The sequence below is a fragment of the Apis florea genome, unplaced genomic scaffold (assembly GCF_048593485.1).
Source record: "Apis florea isolate Af1SG1 unplaced genomic scaffold, ASM4859348v1 contig_2492_pilon, whole genome shotgun sequence".
In the NCBI taxonomy this organism is placed as follows: Eukaryota; Metazoa; Arthropoda; class Insecta; order Hymenoptera; family Apidae; genus Apis; species Apis florea.
In genome coordinates, this window is record NW_028256593.1 from 1,279,615 (window position 1) to 1,296,716 (window position 17,102).

Genomic DNA, 17,102 nt, shown 5'->3' on the forward strand with positions numbered 1-17,102 from the left:
TCCTCTAATGTTCCCAGATTCCATTTCAGATTCCCCTAGAACGAAGTATATATAACATATCTATAGAATCTAGTAAAAAAGATGGGAAAGAAAAGAATTATATTTTTTAAAATATTACATCCTTCGATCTACATATTGTGTTTCTCGATTCGAACAATTGGAAGAAATATAAGAGATATGCCTCGAACGATCGATCAAACGAATATCGAAGATATAATTTTTGCTCCTCTTTTCATTATCGATTATTATTATTCACTTATTGAAATATTTATCGCGATATTTATTATATTCCAAGAAATTTCATATTCTGGCCCAAATGATCCAACGAATTTCGCGAGATTTCGATGAAGATAGAAGAAAATAGTGGGGTGAAAGTAGCAGAGGGTGAGAAAATTTCTAATTTTTTTAAAAAATTTCGCATTATACACGAGAACGCGAAGAAATCGGATGCACAGCAGTCGGATGGAAAAATATTTTTTCGGCATCCGTAATATGGGGAGGATATCAGCTGGTGGTTGCTTATTTGGCATTTTTGCCCGGACTGAATTGCGTCAGCCGAACGTGGTATTACGTATTCCATGCATATCGTTTGTACCGAGATCTCGGTGGAAACACGGCTCGTTGGAAAACCGCGGTTCCAACCACGGGCGGGGAAACAGAAATCTTGGACCACCCGGATTTTATTAAAAAAAAAAAAAAATTCCCAATAATTCCCTTTCCTTTCGCGAAACGAAAAAAAGCTTAGAAATTGAAGAATCGAAATTCACCAGCAATTACCAATAGTTTCGGAATTAATTAAATGTGCGGGTAAAATTTTGTTTACAACAGGAAGGAAAAATCATTCGAGAAAGGTATTTCGACCATCCATTTGATCCCTTCGACCATCAAAAATCACATCTATTTCCAATGGAAAGCTATACGAATTCGATTTATATCATTTATCGATTCTCTCTTCTCGATTCCATCTCGATTGCAGCTCGAGGATGTGAAATTATTATTATCCCTCCCCATCCTATCGAAAGTATCGAAAAAAACTGGTTCGTTTCCGAAATGAAATCGCTCGAATTCCAATCGTCCTAGCCGATATAAATTTTAATTTCTCCCCATTCGATTCTCGAAACGAAGCGAATTCACCGAGTTCTCGGGATTCTTTTGCTCCCCCGTGTTTTCCGGGGAGGAGTCGAAAACGGTGGAAACTGTTCCCCTTTCGTTATTATATACATATATAGAGAGAGAGAGCGAGTCGTGGAGCGGAAATGGGCTTTCATCTCGGGGAAACGAGCGGTGTTGTTGGAGGCTTCTTTGTCCGAAAGGGATCTCGTCAGCGGGCAAAATTGGGGGAAACATATTTTCGGGACGCGCGAATCTTCGAAAGGAAAGTCGAACACGTTTTTCCCCCCCTTAATTTTCCAATGTTCACTTCGAAACTTGATATATTGAATTTGAAGTAGGCGATGTTTCTTCGACGATGGGAAGAAAAAAGAAAGTGTATCAATATCGTCGAAACTTAAAATTATCGAGCCCGAGCCTCTTCCAAGTGGTTATGGCAATTTCAGTTTTTCAGAGAGGATGAGACACGCAATACAAAGATTGGAAAAACGAGATTGATCCGCGATTAGAGATACATAGAACTCGTGACAACTCGGATGATGAACCTGACAGGAACACGAAACGTTTAATCTAATTTTCCGCCCTTTTCGCCCGCGGTTCGTTAGCATCCAGACTTGAAAATTCTAGAGCTAGTCTACTCTCTGTTGAAGTCGGAAGCACGAACGACTTTGGATATTGCACAAAAGTGATGCCTAAAATGGTGTTACTGCTAGAAGGACCATTTACTGTCGTAGCATTCACTGTGCAATTCTTTATATTGTGAGTGGACGAATGGTGGCACACTTTGCGGCTGACTGCGTTTTGATGCAAACTGTATCCTCGTTCAAATCTATCTGTCTTCTATATCTGTTCTAATTCGACGAGTCTTGGTTCTTCCTTGCTTTCGTGAAAATGCACGCAGAGAGGGATTGTAAAGTGGACGTTGCTCTGATGTCTTTGCTTAAATCGAGATCTGAAAAACCATAATAGCCTGCTTATAAGTTAGGCTATTGGAGGTATTCGAGGCCTTCACAAGACTGTCGCACATATCCATCCATCTCTGAGACTCTTACTCAACGAAGGAAGTCGAGAGATACATTAATGTAGGTGGAAGATTGGATCTCTTTAATGAATATTTGTAAATATACTTTGAGATCGATTATTACGATTTTAATGTAAGTTTTTTTCCCAAACGAATAATTTTATGCCAAGTGAATTTATAATCGTATTTAATATTTCGGAATCAGAATCGTGGAAATTTTTAAGGATTTGTTCAAACTTGCTCGTTAAAAAGCTTTTTAAAGAGAGAAACGAAAAATAACGATTCGACGATCCTCTCGAATTCAAAATTTAGATATTACACACTCTACACGGGAGAACGGATGATTTCGAATATTCGAGGAATTTCGGGTGAAATTCGTGATCCGGCAATTAGTGTATATATATATATAGAGAGAGAACATGGGTTGCCATGCCACCACTCGTTTATAAAATCAGCAGTCTATATATGTGAGCAGCCGGATACCTCATCTCCATAGAGATCGAATTTTTATTCAAGAGTTGCCGCGCTACGTGACCGGAATCACTTTCAGGCTAGGTTGCATCGATGACACCCATAAAGATTCGGCTACGCTTCTTCCTCCCCCTCCTATTATCTTCCTGTTCCTTCTTTATCCAACAATATCTGACACGATGTGCAAAAATTCTTCGCACAACTACTACTATCACTTGTGTGTGTGTGTGTGTGTTTGGTGAAACACGTTCACGGGTGTATATATCGGAGAGAAAGGGTTAGGTTAGGTTAGGTTTGACGCGTGGACAAGGGAAGAAGATACTGTCGATATCAGGGAAGGAAGGGTGATGAGATTATATCCGAAACATGGTTGGTGGAAACGTTTATCGATCTCGCCTTGTAATAATTTGGCAGAGTTGGACGCGTCCAATCGACTCCCGGAGGGTCGAGAGGAGAGCGACAGACGCCGTCGATTCGATTTCGATGAGAATCGCGATGAAAAGCTTGGCTGGTCCAGATCTAATTTAAGTACGGCTCGACTTGGACTTATTTCGATCGTGCGATGCCACAACCCCTGGCTGAGTTTGATAACTCAGTCTGATCTAGGAATAGTAGAAATAGTAGACTCTCTGTCGAGGTTATATCGGGTATATTTGATTCCGGAAGGTGATGGAGGAGGCGAGGAGATGAAGTTAATCCGTTGTTCAAAGCGTTTCAAATTTTATTTGAATTTGTCTTGAGCTAAGATAAAGTATTTAATTTGGACGATGATCTAATTCATGGGATCTCTGGTTAATCTAATTTTACTGATATACGTATGATGACGTTTAATAATAAGAGATCTTGTCTGAATCAATTTAAAGCTCGTAAATTTAATTTCGATTGAAATTAAAGATGTGATATAAGTGATTTTTAGTTCTCAATATAATTCGATCTATCACTTAATAAGATAATTTCGTGTTGAACTAAAATAAGATCTAACCTAAGACCTAACCTAACAATTGACGCGATTCAAACCAAGTTTAGAAGCATTAGAAAAATACTTAAATCTAAGTATATCGAATCTAACACGACGACAATCGATGTGAATCGAACTTAATTAAACTAGAAAGGTTAAAAAATCGACCTAACCTAAATGTATCAAATCTTAAATTAACTAATATACGACGATCGAATTTAACCAAGTTCGAAAGATGAAAAGCTTGATATCTATAAACCAAAAGGTTAAAAAATCGATCTAACCTAAATGTATCGAATCTTAAATCGACCTAATAAACGAAGATCGAACTTAACCAAGTTCGAAAGGTTAGAAAATCTAAGTATATCGAACCTAACCTAACCTAACCGCGCGACGATCGACCCAAATCGAGCCTAACCAAGTTCGAAAGGTTATAAAATCTAGAATTCACTTGTTCAGAAAGACATTGCAAGAAATATTGGAATGTCCTCGATAGAGGATAAAGATGTCTCGCAGCAACCCCGTCCAGTCCCTTTTACCCATCTCTTCTTCTCCTTTCGCTCGCAACTTTTTACGAAATACGACTCTCGTCCCTTGATTCACGATCAAACTTTTTCTCCAGTTGTATTTTTTTTTTTTTCCACTTTACCGCCTTCCAACCAAAATCGCAGCACGATCCATATACAACCGGGCAAAATATAAATTACAACAGGCTGCCCTGTGGGCACACCCCTATTGTTCGCTGCCTAACCGGGTTAATGCGGGCGACGATAAATCCGAGGTGTGGACAGCTTAACGACGAAGATCCCGATGAATCCTGACCAAATTCGAATCCTGTCTAATCACTCGAGTCAATTATTCCACCCCTTTCCGGCCGACCGAACCATTCTCTTCAGGAAATGACCATCGTCATTTCGTATTCGAACTCGAATTTAAGCCGGAAATCTGAGATTATATATATATAATATTCGATAAAATATTCGTGTATCGTTGTTATTTTATCGAGTTAATAGCCGGAAAGGAGGATCGGATCGTCTGGTATATAATAATCGAGTACACTCGAATACTCGATTGAAACATTTTAACGATTGATCGATTGATTTTTGTTGGATAAGGAATTGTATGGTAAAATTTGTCGAATTGATAATTTAGAAGAAGAGAAAATAATAATCGAATACTCGATTGAAACATTTTAACGATTGACCGATTGATTTTTGTTGGATAAGGAATTGTATGGTAAAATTTGTCGAATTGATAATTTAGAAGAAGAGAAAATAATAATCGAATACTCGATTGAAACATTTTAACGATTGATCGATTGATTTTTGTTGGAGAATAAGAACAGGAGAATCGATTCTAAATCTTGATTGATTTTTCTTTTTATTGCTTATGGAGTTTGTCGCACGTTTTTGAAGCACATTTTTGAAGTGTGATCGATTACGAGGGTTATCTGTATCATGATACAAGTGCGTTTCGTGGGAAAATATGTATGGAAGGAGAAATTGTACGATAAAATTTATCGAGTTATTGTTGATAATTTAGGAGAAGAAAAGATGTTTTAATTGGTGTACAACACGAATTATAAGTTACGTATTTATACGTTAAAAATTTCCAAGCATTGGAAGAGATATGTTTACGAGATCGAAAATATTTTATTCCTTTAAAATTGTAACAAATCGATTGTTTTGTAACGCGTGTTACAAAAGAAGTGTAAATATTCTAAAAAAAAAAAAAAAAAGTCAGGAAATCACCTCGTGCAACCTCGTTTTTCACATTAACACGTTTCCGTTGTTCGACCCCATATTTCTGAATCCAAGCTTTGACCCCATATTTCGAAATCCAATCTCGAAGCCCTCGAAGTATATACCAGAGATCATTGAACACGTCTTGTCGTGAAATTAGTTATTGATTCGAAAAAAAGAAGTCAAATTTCTACCTCCAAAAAAATGTCGAAAAGCTTGGAAGATTAATTATTTTCCAGTTAAAAAGATTGGTTATCGTTTCTTTGAAACACGATACTTTCAAATTGATCAGAATAGAATTCTGAGAAATTTTCTTTTTTTTTTTGAAATATAACAGTCAATCTAGAAGTAAAACTAAAACGTCTGAATACCATTTTTGAAATACAATTCTTTCAAATCGATTAAAAAAAGAACCTTGGATTATTTATATTTGGAACGTTATTTTTCCAAATTAAATTAATAATTTAAATTATATTTAAATCGATACATCTGTTACAATTTTAATAAAGGAATAAAATATTTTCATAAATACATCTCTTCCAATAATTGGAAATTTTACAAACTAATTTAAACTTTTGTTCTATAAATATTTTGTTCTTCTTCTAAATTATTAATAACTCGATAAATTTTATTATACAGTTTCTCCTTTCGTATATACTTTTTCCAGCAAAATTATTTTCTCGTGATCCAAACTATATTTATTAATTTCGAGAAAAGAACGTTGTTTAAAATTTCATCAGAGAATAAAAAATCAATTATACTTATGATTTTACTCATCCGCAATATCATTCGAATCGTCTCTGAAAACGAACTTAATCCTTTGCACTCTTTAATTTTTTTTTTTAACTGCTTAACTGTATTGCAAAATTCGAAATATAACAAATTTAGTCTTTATTCGAAAGAAGAAAAATTAGATTTAAACGTTTTAGATTATTTAAAAATTACACTGTCGAGTCTAGCTCGACATAGGAGTCGTAAATCTTATAACATTACAATAAACCTTCGATGTTATAAATTAAAATTTAAAAATACAGATTAAATTCTTCAACGTCAAAACACGTTCGATATCATCGTAGAAGAGGAAGGGGTTGAAGCATCGAAAATGCTGTTCAAATTACCCGCCTTAAAAATTAGGCCAGAGCGGCGCGAATTTCGCGTTTCATCGCAGAATCTCGTATTTGCGTGCATCGGAATCATTAACCCTTTTCACAGGAATTGGGTTAGGAATCGCAATTCGCCATGCCTCGCGATTCCGGCTCCTCCTTAACCGTGCCTCGGCCCGAGTTTAATGGCGGCCAATGTTTAGGGCAAACAAAAGCGGAGCAGCCCATCTCACCGGATCCACCTCATCCCGGTTCAACCCGTCACGAAACTTTACTGTTAACGTCGAGAACGTGTTAACCAAGTATTAGAGCGGAATTGCCGATAATTGGATAAATGTTGCGCGGAGGATGTTGATGGAAGGAGAACTGGATGAAAATTATAAAGGAAATAAAATTGGGTTGTTCGAAGGAAGTAGTTCCGTTTTTTCACACCAGTGTCGCTAGTTTGAACGTTTATCCAACTTCGTTCTAAACCGTTTTGTTTTATTATTATATTATATGTTATTATATTATTTTGAGAGCTGACATTTAGTGGTTTGTCTGTAAAAGAAATTCGTTCGATTCTATGTTTTTCGTGATGTCAAAGAAATGAGGTCAAAAGGAACATATTTTATTTTTTTTATTCGGAAAAAAAAGGCAAGAAAAAAGTTATGCGAAGTCTATGGAGAAGAATTCGTTACTCGAGAATTTCGACGTTAAAGATGCGCCACGTTTTGGAAGACCAGTAGAAGAACCGACTTGAGAGAAATTGCATCCAATTTGTCGAATTCGACTGTTCATGATCACGACTTGTTGTGTTCCGTTGTCATGAAAAAAACAAAAAAAAAAAAAACGAAATTTCTTTCGGACGGTTCAACAGTTTCTTGTGACGAGGATTCTTTTCGACGAAGAAGAAATCGAAGGGAAAGAGGAGGGAAAAAATTCGAAAATTTTTGGACAAAGAAAAAGGAAAGATAAACGGTAGAAGAAGTGGGAGATTCGAGTGAAATAGAAAAAGAGAGAATAAGAATAGATTTAGAATTTCTTTTCGACGAGGAAAACATCTTGGAGAAGAAGAAGAAGAAGAAGAAAAAGAAGAAAAGAAAACCTAGAAATTTTAACGGCGTATAAATGCAAGAAGAAATACTGTTGCAGCTTCATCCTTGTAAAGAAACGAAAAGAAACGTAATGAATCGTGCTAGAAGAGAAAATCTAGCAAATTTCTCTTCGTATATATATAAATACAAACGCAGTATCTATTTTTATTTTCTACGAAGAGAATAAAAAACAAGTTAAAGAAACGTAACAGATAGAACAATAGAACAGAAAAAAAGAAAAGAAATCTAAGAAATTTATATACCATATATCGTACGAATTGAAGCACAAGAACGAAGAGTAAAACTCGTCATCGAAGAAACAAGGAAGAAATCGAAGAGGAGGAAGAAACGTAATTCTAGATATTCGTTACGATCGCTTATCGAACTCGTCGTATAATCGTCGAGGTGGTTGCGCGAGACACGCGAAATCAAATATCGATTCTCTCGAACTTTCGATTTTACGACAGAGAGATACGATTAAAACTAATTTCATTCCATTCGACTTGCACGAGAAATTTCCACGATCCGTATCCACGACGATGAAAGGCGATGAATCTCTTTCGAGGATCGAGTTAATCCTTTAACTTCGGGTACTTTTAGCTGCGAAAAAAGGAAGAAAAAATATTTTACTAAAAATATAACGTGATATAACTCTAATTATTTGATAAAAAAGAAGTATCGTGTAATCTCGAAATTTATACTAAAACTTGATCGATATATTCGTCTTTTTCTCGAGCAACTGGAAGAAGCAGAAGGCTGATCCAGTCTTATCAAGGAAAGTTCGTAAAAAATATTCTTTGAAAGAGACTCGAATAGCGATCGAAATGAAACTAAACTTTTATCTTGTACCAGGACGAAAATAGAATAAAAAAGAAGCACGTCAACCGACGAAATAAACATTTTATGATCGACGATAAGAAAAATAGAAAATGAAAATAAGAGTATATACGTTCTTTAAATGATTTTTTTATTTATTTTATTTCTATTTTAATGGTATATAAGCCACTATTCGATATTACGAAAAATTAACATGTTGTTTATACACCACAATCGCCTATAATTTTAATATATGATTTAATAAACCTCAGTTAAAAAGGGTTAACAATATACATATCCCGTGATTTCGAGCAATTGAAAAAGTGGTAAGCCCAGAATCTATACATGGCCTGTGAAACATGGTGGAAAGGAGAGAGAGAGAGAGAGAGAAATGGTGGATAGATAGATTAAGTATCGTGCGAAAGGTTTCGAGGTCGATAAGAGGGACAAAAGAGGACCGAGACGTGTCCAGGGATGCGTCTGACCCTGTTTCAACGCGGTCGAGACGGGTAAGCGATTCTGACGCACGGCGGTTCGTCGCGAAACGCCCCCGACACGACGAATTAACGTTTCCCGGCCACGGAATAAGGGCGAGCGTCAAGCACTCGCAACTTTGCCGAGGGAATTTTAACGCGAGATACCAGAACGAGCGAAATTCTCGAGAAATATGTTTGGAGATGGAATTGAAATAATTTCTTGATAATTTCTTTCGAGCGAAACTTTTGATTCAGGTGGTTTGTTCAGAGAATTGTGATAGATACGTAATAAAATTGTAATTTTTGTTTGGAAGAGGAGACCTCTGTCGAAATTTGAGAAGAATGGTTTAATTAATGATTCAAGAGAATGATTCGAGAAGAATAACTTTCGCGAAGAGCGATTCGTCTCGTTTTTTAATTCGTTTCATTCTTTTTTATCGAGCCTTCTCTACAATATCTATCTCTACTGTGATAAAAGATGTGATTCAGACTAATCGTGACTTCGAGGCAATTTCCTATTTCTTTTCGTCTCTGCGTTATTATCGTTTAGTTTTGATTCTGTGAAGACAAATATTAGGGGAATTTCTTTGCCGAATAATCCACACCGGCCCTAAAATAAAGTACAACGCGACGTTCCAACATCATCAAGTCCAGAATTTCGTTGGGAGGGAAATTTCAGTTTCAGTGGGTAAAGCGACAAATTTCTCTTTACTACAAAGTGGTATGGAATATCCAGTGACTCCGCCTTCCCGGTAACATTTATCCAGCCAAAGGATAACATTTATCCAGCAACGAGGCGCAATTAACGCGGCAAATAAGGCCGCGCCTCTGCAGGACCTCTCCTCCTGTCCTTGAGCCAGATACTCTTCAGCCGGAAGGGCCAGGCCATACTCGACCTTCCTTTCCCCTTTATACACGTTGGCAGGCCGCAGTTTCTAAATTATTCATTCGCTTTCTCCGCTCCATTCCTTCGCTCATCCGGCTCTTATCCTCTCGGTAAGAAACTCGGTCAGAAGTGGTTACTGTCGTTGCACGTGCACACACACACACACACACAGCCACCTTCCCCGGACCTGTTCGCTTTCTGCTGCGTGCAGATCGCTCGATTCCGGATCTTCTTCCACGAGATGATAGCGTAGCAACGATTTCCATCGAGTTTAATCGAATCGACGCGTTGGGGTTCCTTTTTTCTGTCCTATGGCGGGTGATTCGACCATTCGTGGCATAAAGTTTCCTATCCTGTGGCGAGTAAGGTGAACGTACACGTCGTAATACGATCTTTTCTATTCTGTGACGGGTGATTTGAACATGTATGGCATGATATTTCCCTTTCTATGGCGAATAATATAGGGTTTTCTATCCTATGGCACGTCATAGGGTTTTTTTTTCTATCCCGTGATGACGTGAATGTGTACATCATAGGGTTTTTTATTTTATGGCGAGTAACGTGAATCTACACGTCATAGGGTTTTTTTCTATCCTACGGCGGATGGCACGAATGTACGTTTTATTAGGATTTTCTATCTATGACGGGTGATACGAATGTATGCGTTTCGTAGAGTTTTTTAATTTTATGGCGGATGACGTAAACGTATTCGTCATAGGGTTTTTTTCTATCCAATGGCGGATGACACGAACGTGCGCGTCATAGGGTTTTTTATTTTTTGGCGAGCAACGTGAATGTACACGTCGTAGGGTTTTTTTTCTATCCTGTGGCGGATAGAACATGAACGTATGTTTCGTAGAATTTTTTATGACGGATGATATGAACGTATGCGTTTCATAGGGATTTTTATTTTATGGGTGGTGAACGTATATTTCATAGGGTTTTTTTTATTCTATAATGGATGACACGCGTTTTCTATTCTATGACGGATGATATAGAGTTTTTTTTTTCTATTCTATGGCGAATGACATGAACGTTTCATAAAGTTTTCTATTCTATGGCGGATAACGCGAACGTATATAGGGTCTCCTATAGCGGATGACATGAACGTCATGAGATTTGACTATTGACGTAAATCTAGAGATTTTTCCTATCTTACATGATGTGGAAATTTTCCATCTCTGTGGCGAGTGAAATGAACGTACACATTATTAGGATTTCCTATCCTATGATAACGCGTTATAATGAAAAAAGAAATTTTCTATTTTACGAAGTGAGTGAAAACGAAAAAAAAGTTTTTGCTCGAATTGTCATTAATATATGCATAGGTAGTTTCGAATCTCGTTGCATTTTCCACTATTTTTACAATTGTTTCGTGTCAAAAGTCGATATATCCGATCTATCGAAAATCGCGATCTAAACGGCAATAATAATCATTTCGAGTCGCATATTCTCGTTTCTTTATTTCTTTTCTCATAAATTTTCCTACCTGTTGTACCTCTATACGTAGTGAAAAATTCTTTTCATTCTCTCTCTCTCTCTTTGCAAACGATCGATGCAAAGGTTTGGTAAAACGGATCCTTGGAGATTCAGTGGCGATCGTATATTCGTTGGATGAGATCGATGAATGTAAAGCGGTAAATCACGAGGAATCCCGGATGGCACGCGCGGAATCCTCTTCTCCTCGAAATGAAAGGTAGCCACCAGCTCGTGGGGGATTAAAGTCGAACGTCGAGCTGAAAAGTTCCGGCCGAAATCCAATCAGATGGAAAACTTTATTTTCCACCAGTGCTGCTCGATCCTGATTCATGACTACTTTTGCCAGCCCGATCTCGTTAAACGCCCTGTATCGACTCTATCTCTTCGAAGATTACCTCTAAATTTTAAAGTATCGAGGTTGTACAGTTTACTTGGAAACCTTGAATATCACAAGATACGAATACGCTGTTAGAATCGCTGTCAACAACAATTTTTCTGTATCATCCGATCAATAATTTAAAATATATTATAACAAAAGTATAAAAATAAAAAAGAAGAAGAAGAATATATAAAAAAATGATACTTTTTTTGTTCAATTTGCCTGTTCAACTTGAAGAAAGAAACGATTCTAATCGATTCTCGATTATGGAACGTCGATTAACTGGTTGCGGGGGAAGAAGTCTCTTTAGAATACGGAACGAGGGTCGATTCGTAAAAGGTTACGCTGTGATCGATGCGAATTTACGGTTAAATAAGCCCTGGCATCGAGGGGAGGTGGGAAAGTTTGCCAAACACCGAGAAATCCTCCCCTCTGTTCTCGGAATTACCTTGGGATTTGGGGCAGAGCCACGTGGAAACGTGGAATTTCATAAATTCAACCTCCTCCCTACTGATTCTAGAACGATCCATTAGAGAGGGAACAGAGCGATCCACGTTTGGAAAATTTCATAAATCTACAAACACCGGTTACAAGTGGGGAGGCGATTAATCTTACGACAAGATTCTGCCCGTCGAGTCTGTTCACAAATTGTCTTGCCGTGGAACAGGAAGGTCTATTGTTGAAGGTCTGTTAAGGTCTGATCGAGGCCCAGCAACAACACAGATTGGCCGCCCTGAATACGTATTGTCTCAACCGCCTTGATCGCGTTTCCTCTCATGAAAGTTCAGATCTTTGATCCATTCTCCTCTTTGAAAAGACAATTTCTAATTTCTAACTTGTCGAATCGATTGGAAACTTGGATTTAAGTGGAGCATTTTGTTCAATATTTTTTGGATTAAAATCCTAAATTGAATAGATAATAATCCAGATGATTGTAAAAATCATTTTTTGTTCATCTCTCTCTCTTTTTTTTTTAAATCGTAGATTACAATCGAATAGATAAATTCGATGAAATCATTTTTGTTGAACATTTTTCGGATTAGAATTATAAATCACGTCGAATCGAAGATTACGTTGAAGGAATGGCCAATGGTGGTCGTAAGCGCCATCTGTGAATCGGTTGGCGCCATTTAATCATAGCTACGTGTTCATGGTCGAGTGTAAACACGGCGTAAACGTGTTTGCGGGATTCGCAGAGGGTTCGATTAGGGCTGGCGCGCAAAGAGACGGTGAACAGACAGCGGAAACGGCAACTGTGCGCAATTAATTCGGCCTGCGGCTTGGTTAGATCTCGTTACACCTTCGACCTGTCCGCTTCCGCTCGGTTTATACGAGATATCGAGTCAGTCCTCTGGCGCACGTGACACGGATTACAGGAAATCCTGACCGACATTTAAGCGAATCGTAATAGCGGAAAATTCGCAGACGAAACGGCGTGGCACGAGAGTTAATGAAACACGAAAGGGTTAGAACTCTCTCTGTCTCTCTCTCTCTCGTCCTATATATGTATTGGAAATGAGTGTGAGGCAAGTTTACTTACACACCAAACACTATCTAGTAGTAAACCCGAATTTTCGGTTCGATCATCGAAACTTTCCTAATAACGCGTACTTTGAAGGAAAGTGTTTTCCCTTCCGGTAACCAATCGTGCGCGCCCGCGTAACGAGAGAGAGATACGTGCTCTCAGAAACTCGGTAAATTAATGTAAATAACACCTTAACTACTTGTGTATTCTAAATATTGTTTCTCAAACAACATTGCATCTTTGAGGGCAAACACCAATAATCGCTAATAAGAATCGAAACTAGATTTAGTTTCATCAAATTTTTTCTCTACGATTAATACATTTAGAGAAGTAATTTAATAATAAATCTTTAATAATAATTATATATCTCCGTTTATTAAAATTTTTCTTCATTTTATACATTGATTCTTTCTCTTCTCTCTCCTTTTTTTTCAATATTTCTCCGATTGACACTCCATCAATCGTTAAAATTAACACAGCAATTCGTTTCTTTCCCTTTTTCTCTCTCCTCTCTCTTTCGTAACAGTCGATATTGATCTTTTTTTTAACTATTGAATAAAAATTCGGAGAATTGGAGCTCAGAGCGTTGCGAAATGCGAGAAAAATGGATAGAAAAATCGAGACGGGTAAATGGGGGATTCGAACCCTCGATTACTTGATTATTAATCAAGCATGTTAACCATTACGCCACGCAGGCGTCTACACCCTACGCTCTACCTTTTCCAGTTTTATGTTTCGCGCTTTTGCCTACTCGATTAACGATCAACCTTACACGAATGAACAGGCGCGCACCACGCGTTGAAATTACTCAAAACCAATTTAAAATCACTTTTATCCCCCGTTCGTATCTTCGTCATATTGCCAACGTTTCGCCACATGCCACGCATGCCGTGTCCCAAATCTGATTTTCCCCGTTCGAAACCTTTTGCAGCCGGAATGGAAGTATCGCTTTAATCAGTGGAGCGAAGTTTGAACGAAAACATGGCTTGTTTGTCGAGTTGTTGAGCAAAGAGCAGTGATCCGACAATTCCATTTTCGGGACTGGCCGCGTTTATTCCATGGGGATGGCCGGTGACTAATACAAAGCTTCGACTGTTTCTCGGTCAATTAGAACCGCACAGACGAGTGGTAAGCCTGGACCGGCACCAACTTTCCGAGTACCAAACTTCTTCCTCGTTATCCCGCGCTAAATTCCGACCGTGCTCGACCAATCGGATGTAAATCTTGTTTGTTCGCGTCCAATTCCAACCCGGATACCTTTTAAGATCCTATCGTGTTGATCTCACGAAAATATCCTTATTTTAAGGCGCTGTAATTAAGGGATGCAGAGGGGACAGTTGAGGAAACGCGGATCTGTTGATGATTCTTCCAGTGGTATCCATTTTTGCTGTAGCTAATAAAGATGCGGTTGTAGAATAGAAGCTTCTGAGAAATTTGCCAATAAATTACTTTTCAAATTCCTTTTCGTTTCTTTTATAAATATTCTCTTAATAATTGAGAAATTGTTACATGTAAGAGATTCATAATAAATTATGCATCACTTCAGAGAGCGTAGTCACACAGGAAATGCAATAGACGTTCCTCTCGTGATGGCGAACAAAGTAAAGAGGCTGTCATAAATTATTTTTCAACGTCCTTGTTAAACACACTTTGAATAATTAAAATATTGTGGTGAACAACTTCTTCAAGCTCATGATTCATCTCTCATTATCATTTCGGATAATCAACCGATTGCTTGACCAGAGAATTCGTTTCGATTCGACGCACATTTTCTCTTGGAGCGTGTGATAATGGATTGAAATTACTTTTCCCCAAAATCCAACCCGTCCAACTTACTTAAAATTACCTAAATGTCTAAAGCTTATACGAAGCATTTCCAATGATGCTTTCGACGTATTTTCAACGTCTCTTCGAATATATAAAACACGCGACAGCTCACCTCGTCGTCGTCTCACATGTAAATAGACTTTAAACCGAATTTCCTTTGTGCACGGAATCGACTTGTCGTCGTTGTCGCCCCTCCCTCCTTTTTCCTTGCCCAAGAATTTCGAGGCTGTCGCGTTCGCCGGCATTAGCCGTCGGTTGAATGTTAAAGAAGAAGAACCTTGTGGAAATTGCGTTTGCACCTAGAAGTCGACGAGCTTCTCGCAACTCCGCGCGACAGCGGCAGATTTCATTTCCTGGCGACGAAGAGCGATGTCTCTCTTCTCGTGTTCGGGGTCGAAAGCCTCGGATAAATTACCGCGGATAAATGACGAAAGTGGTTGTCGGCTGCTGGTAATAAAGAATACTCCCAGCGCGCGAAAAGTGAAATTCTTTGGGACTTCTTTTCCTCGAAACTTCAATCTCGATTTACTTTGAGGACGAGCAGGGGAAATCGAGTCAGCTTCTTCCACGTTCCCCTTGACAGCCTGATATATCTACCTAAAGAGACAGTATCTGGAGTTTTTCAGAGACTTGCTCTGAACGAGTATGTAGCAGTTGGAGACTTTCAAAGAGGAAATATTCTTCCTTTTTTTTTTAAGAGAATATAGAATGTTTTCTGATATATTTAGATAAAGAGATAATGTCTGAAGTTCTTCAGAGATTTGCTCAACGAGTTATTCTTAAGAAAAGATACAGAAATTTTCAATTTTCTAAATATTTTTTAATATCCGCGATCCGATGGATAATTTTTTTCTTTTCTTAATACCAATTAGATAATTTAAATTTAACTAGTCTGTTGGTTAATACTCTTCAGTTAAACAACTTAATACGATCAAAATTGTTCACATTCCTCGATTAGAAGAATATTTACTTATCACGAATGTGTGATTATTAATAATATCCAACGTCGTTCATTTTTTATCCTTTCCTCTCCTCTCTGTTTCTAAATATATACACGCTCCTCCCTTATATCCAGATCCGTTTCTCTCAGTACTATTTTCAAAAACAGTAGAGATATCTAAATATTCATAACGAAAAGCAACAACTTTGGTTGAAAATATATATATATATATACATTTCATCCGAAATTTTATATTTAAATAAACGGCCCAGAGGCACAGTGTATCTCCGCATTTCCTCGCTATTAATAATTTTTCTCTAAAAAGAAAAAAAAAAAAACCGCAACCTTTCAACGCTGAGAGAAGAGTAACGGTTAAGTTCGAATCGTCCTCTCGTCGACGTAGATGGCGCTCGATGGCGGTGTCATGGCGGCGGAAATATCTCTCCCATTTTAATCTCCAACCAAGCTTGAAATTTCGCGTTGTTGTTGTACAACTGGTTGGCCGGACAGAAAATTTCCACGTTCGAAACAACGCCCGTTGGAATCCATTGTTTCCACTCCGATGTGATGATGACGGCTCGCTTCGAAATTAGAGGAATTTCGGAACAAAGAGGCGCGGCGGATGATTGCGCGATGATGGCCTCTGTGACCAAGGATCCACGCGTGTTCGCGCCGACACCATATTTCCACCGCAGGTGCTCGAAAATGCGTTATTTCGAGCGTGCAATATCTGGTTGGTAAGTTCGGCGGTGTTCAGGCGGTGAAAGGTTGGCAAGGAGTGGCGGGAAAATTTTCGATTAAATCACGATGTTTGCGCCACGGGAAATTAATTCGAGCCTCGATTAATCGTTTTATCGAATTATCGCCATCAAGGCTGCCGGGAAATTCGATGCCGCCAATTAACCCTGCGCCAGTGCAGGTCTAGGTGTAACATTAGGTTGCAGATTAACGCGATCCAGAAAGGTTTAACTGATTTTTGGTTTTCGTCACACATGTATGATAAATGTATCAAAAGGTAATTTGTTCCATTCGTCCAAAAAAGGAAGCGTGTTCATTCAGTATACACATACAAAATATTTGTTCTATTTAAATATTCATGAAATTAATACAAATCTTTTAATGCCAGTTTTCAGAGAGATTATAAATCGATTAGGATATTTTATTCTATTTGTCGAAATATCTGTTTTATCTGAATGCAATGAATCGATCGATATCTTAAAAAAAAAAAAAAAAAATCATTTCAATAAAAGACATTTCTCTCGATACGAAATTAACATCATCGATGCTCCAAAC

General features: G+C 37.9%; 1 protein-coding gene across 8 annotated transcripts in view; it reads left to right on the plus strand.

Moving 5' to 3' along the window:
- LOC105735605 (acetylcholinesterase-like) overlaps window positions 1–17,102 on the plus strand; it is a 144,513-nt gene that overhangs the window by 39,634 nt on the left and 87,777 nt on the right. The gene's annotated exons all lie outside the window — the stretch shown is intronic.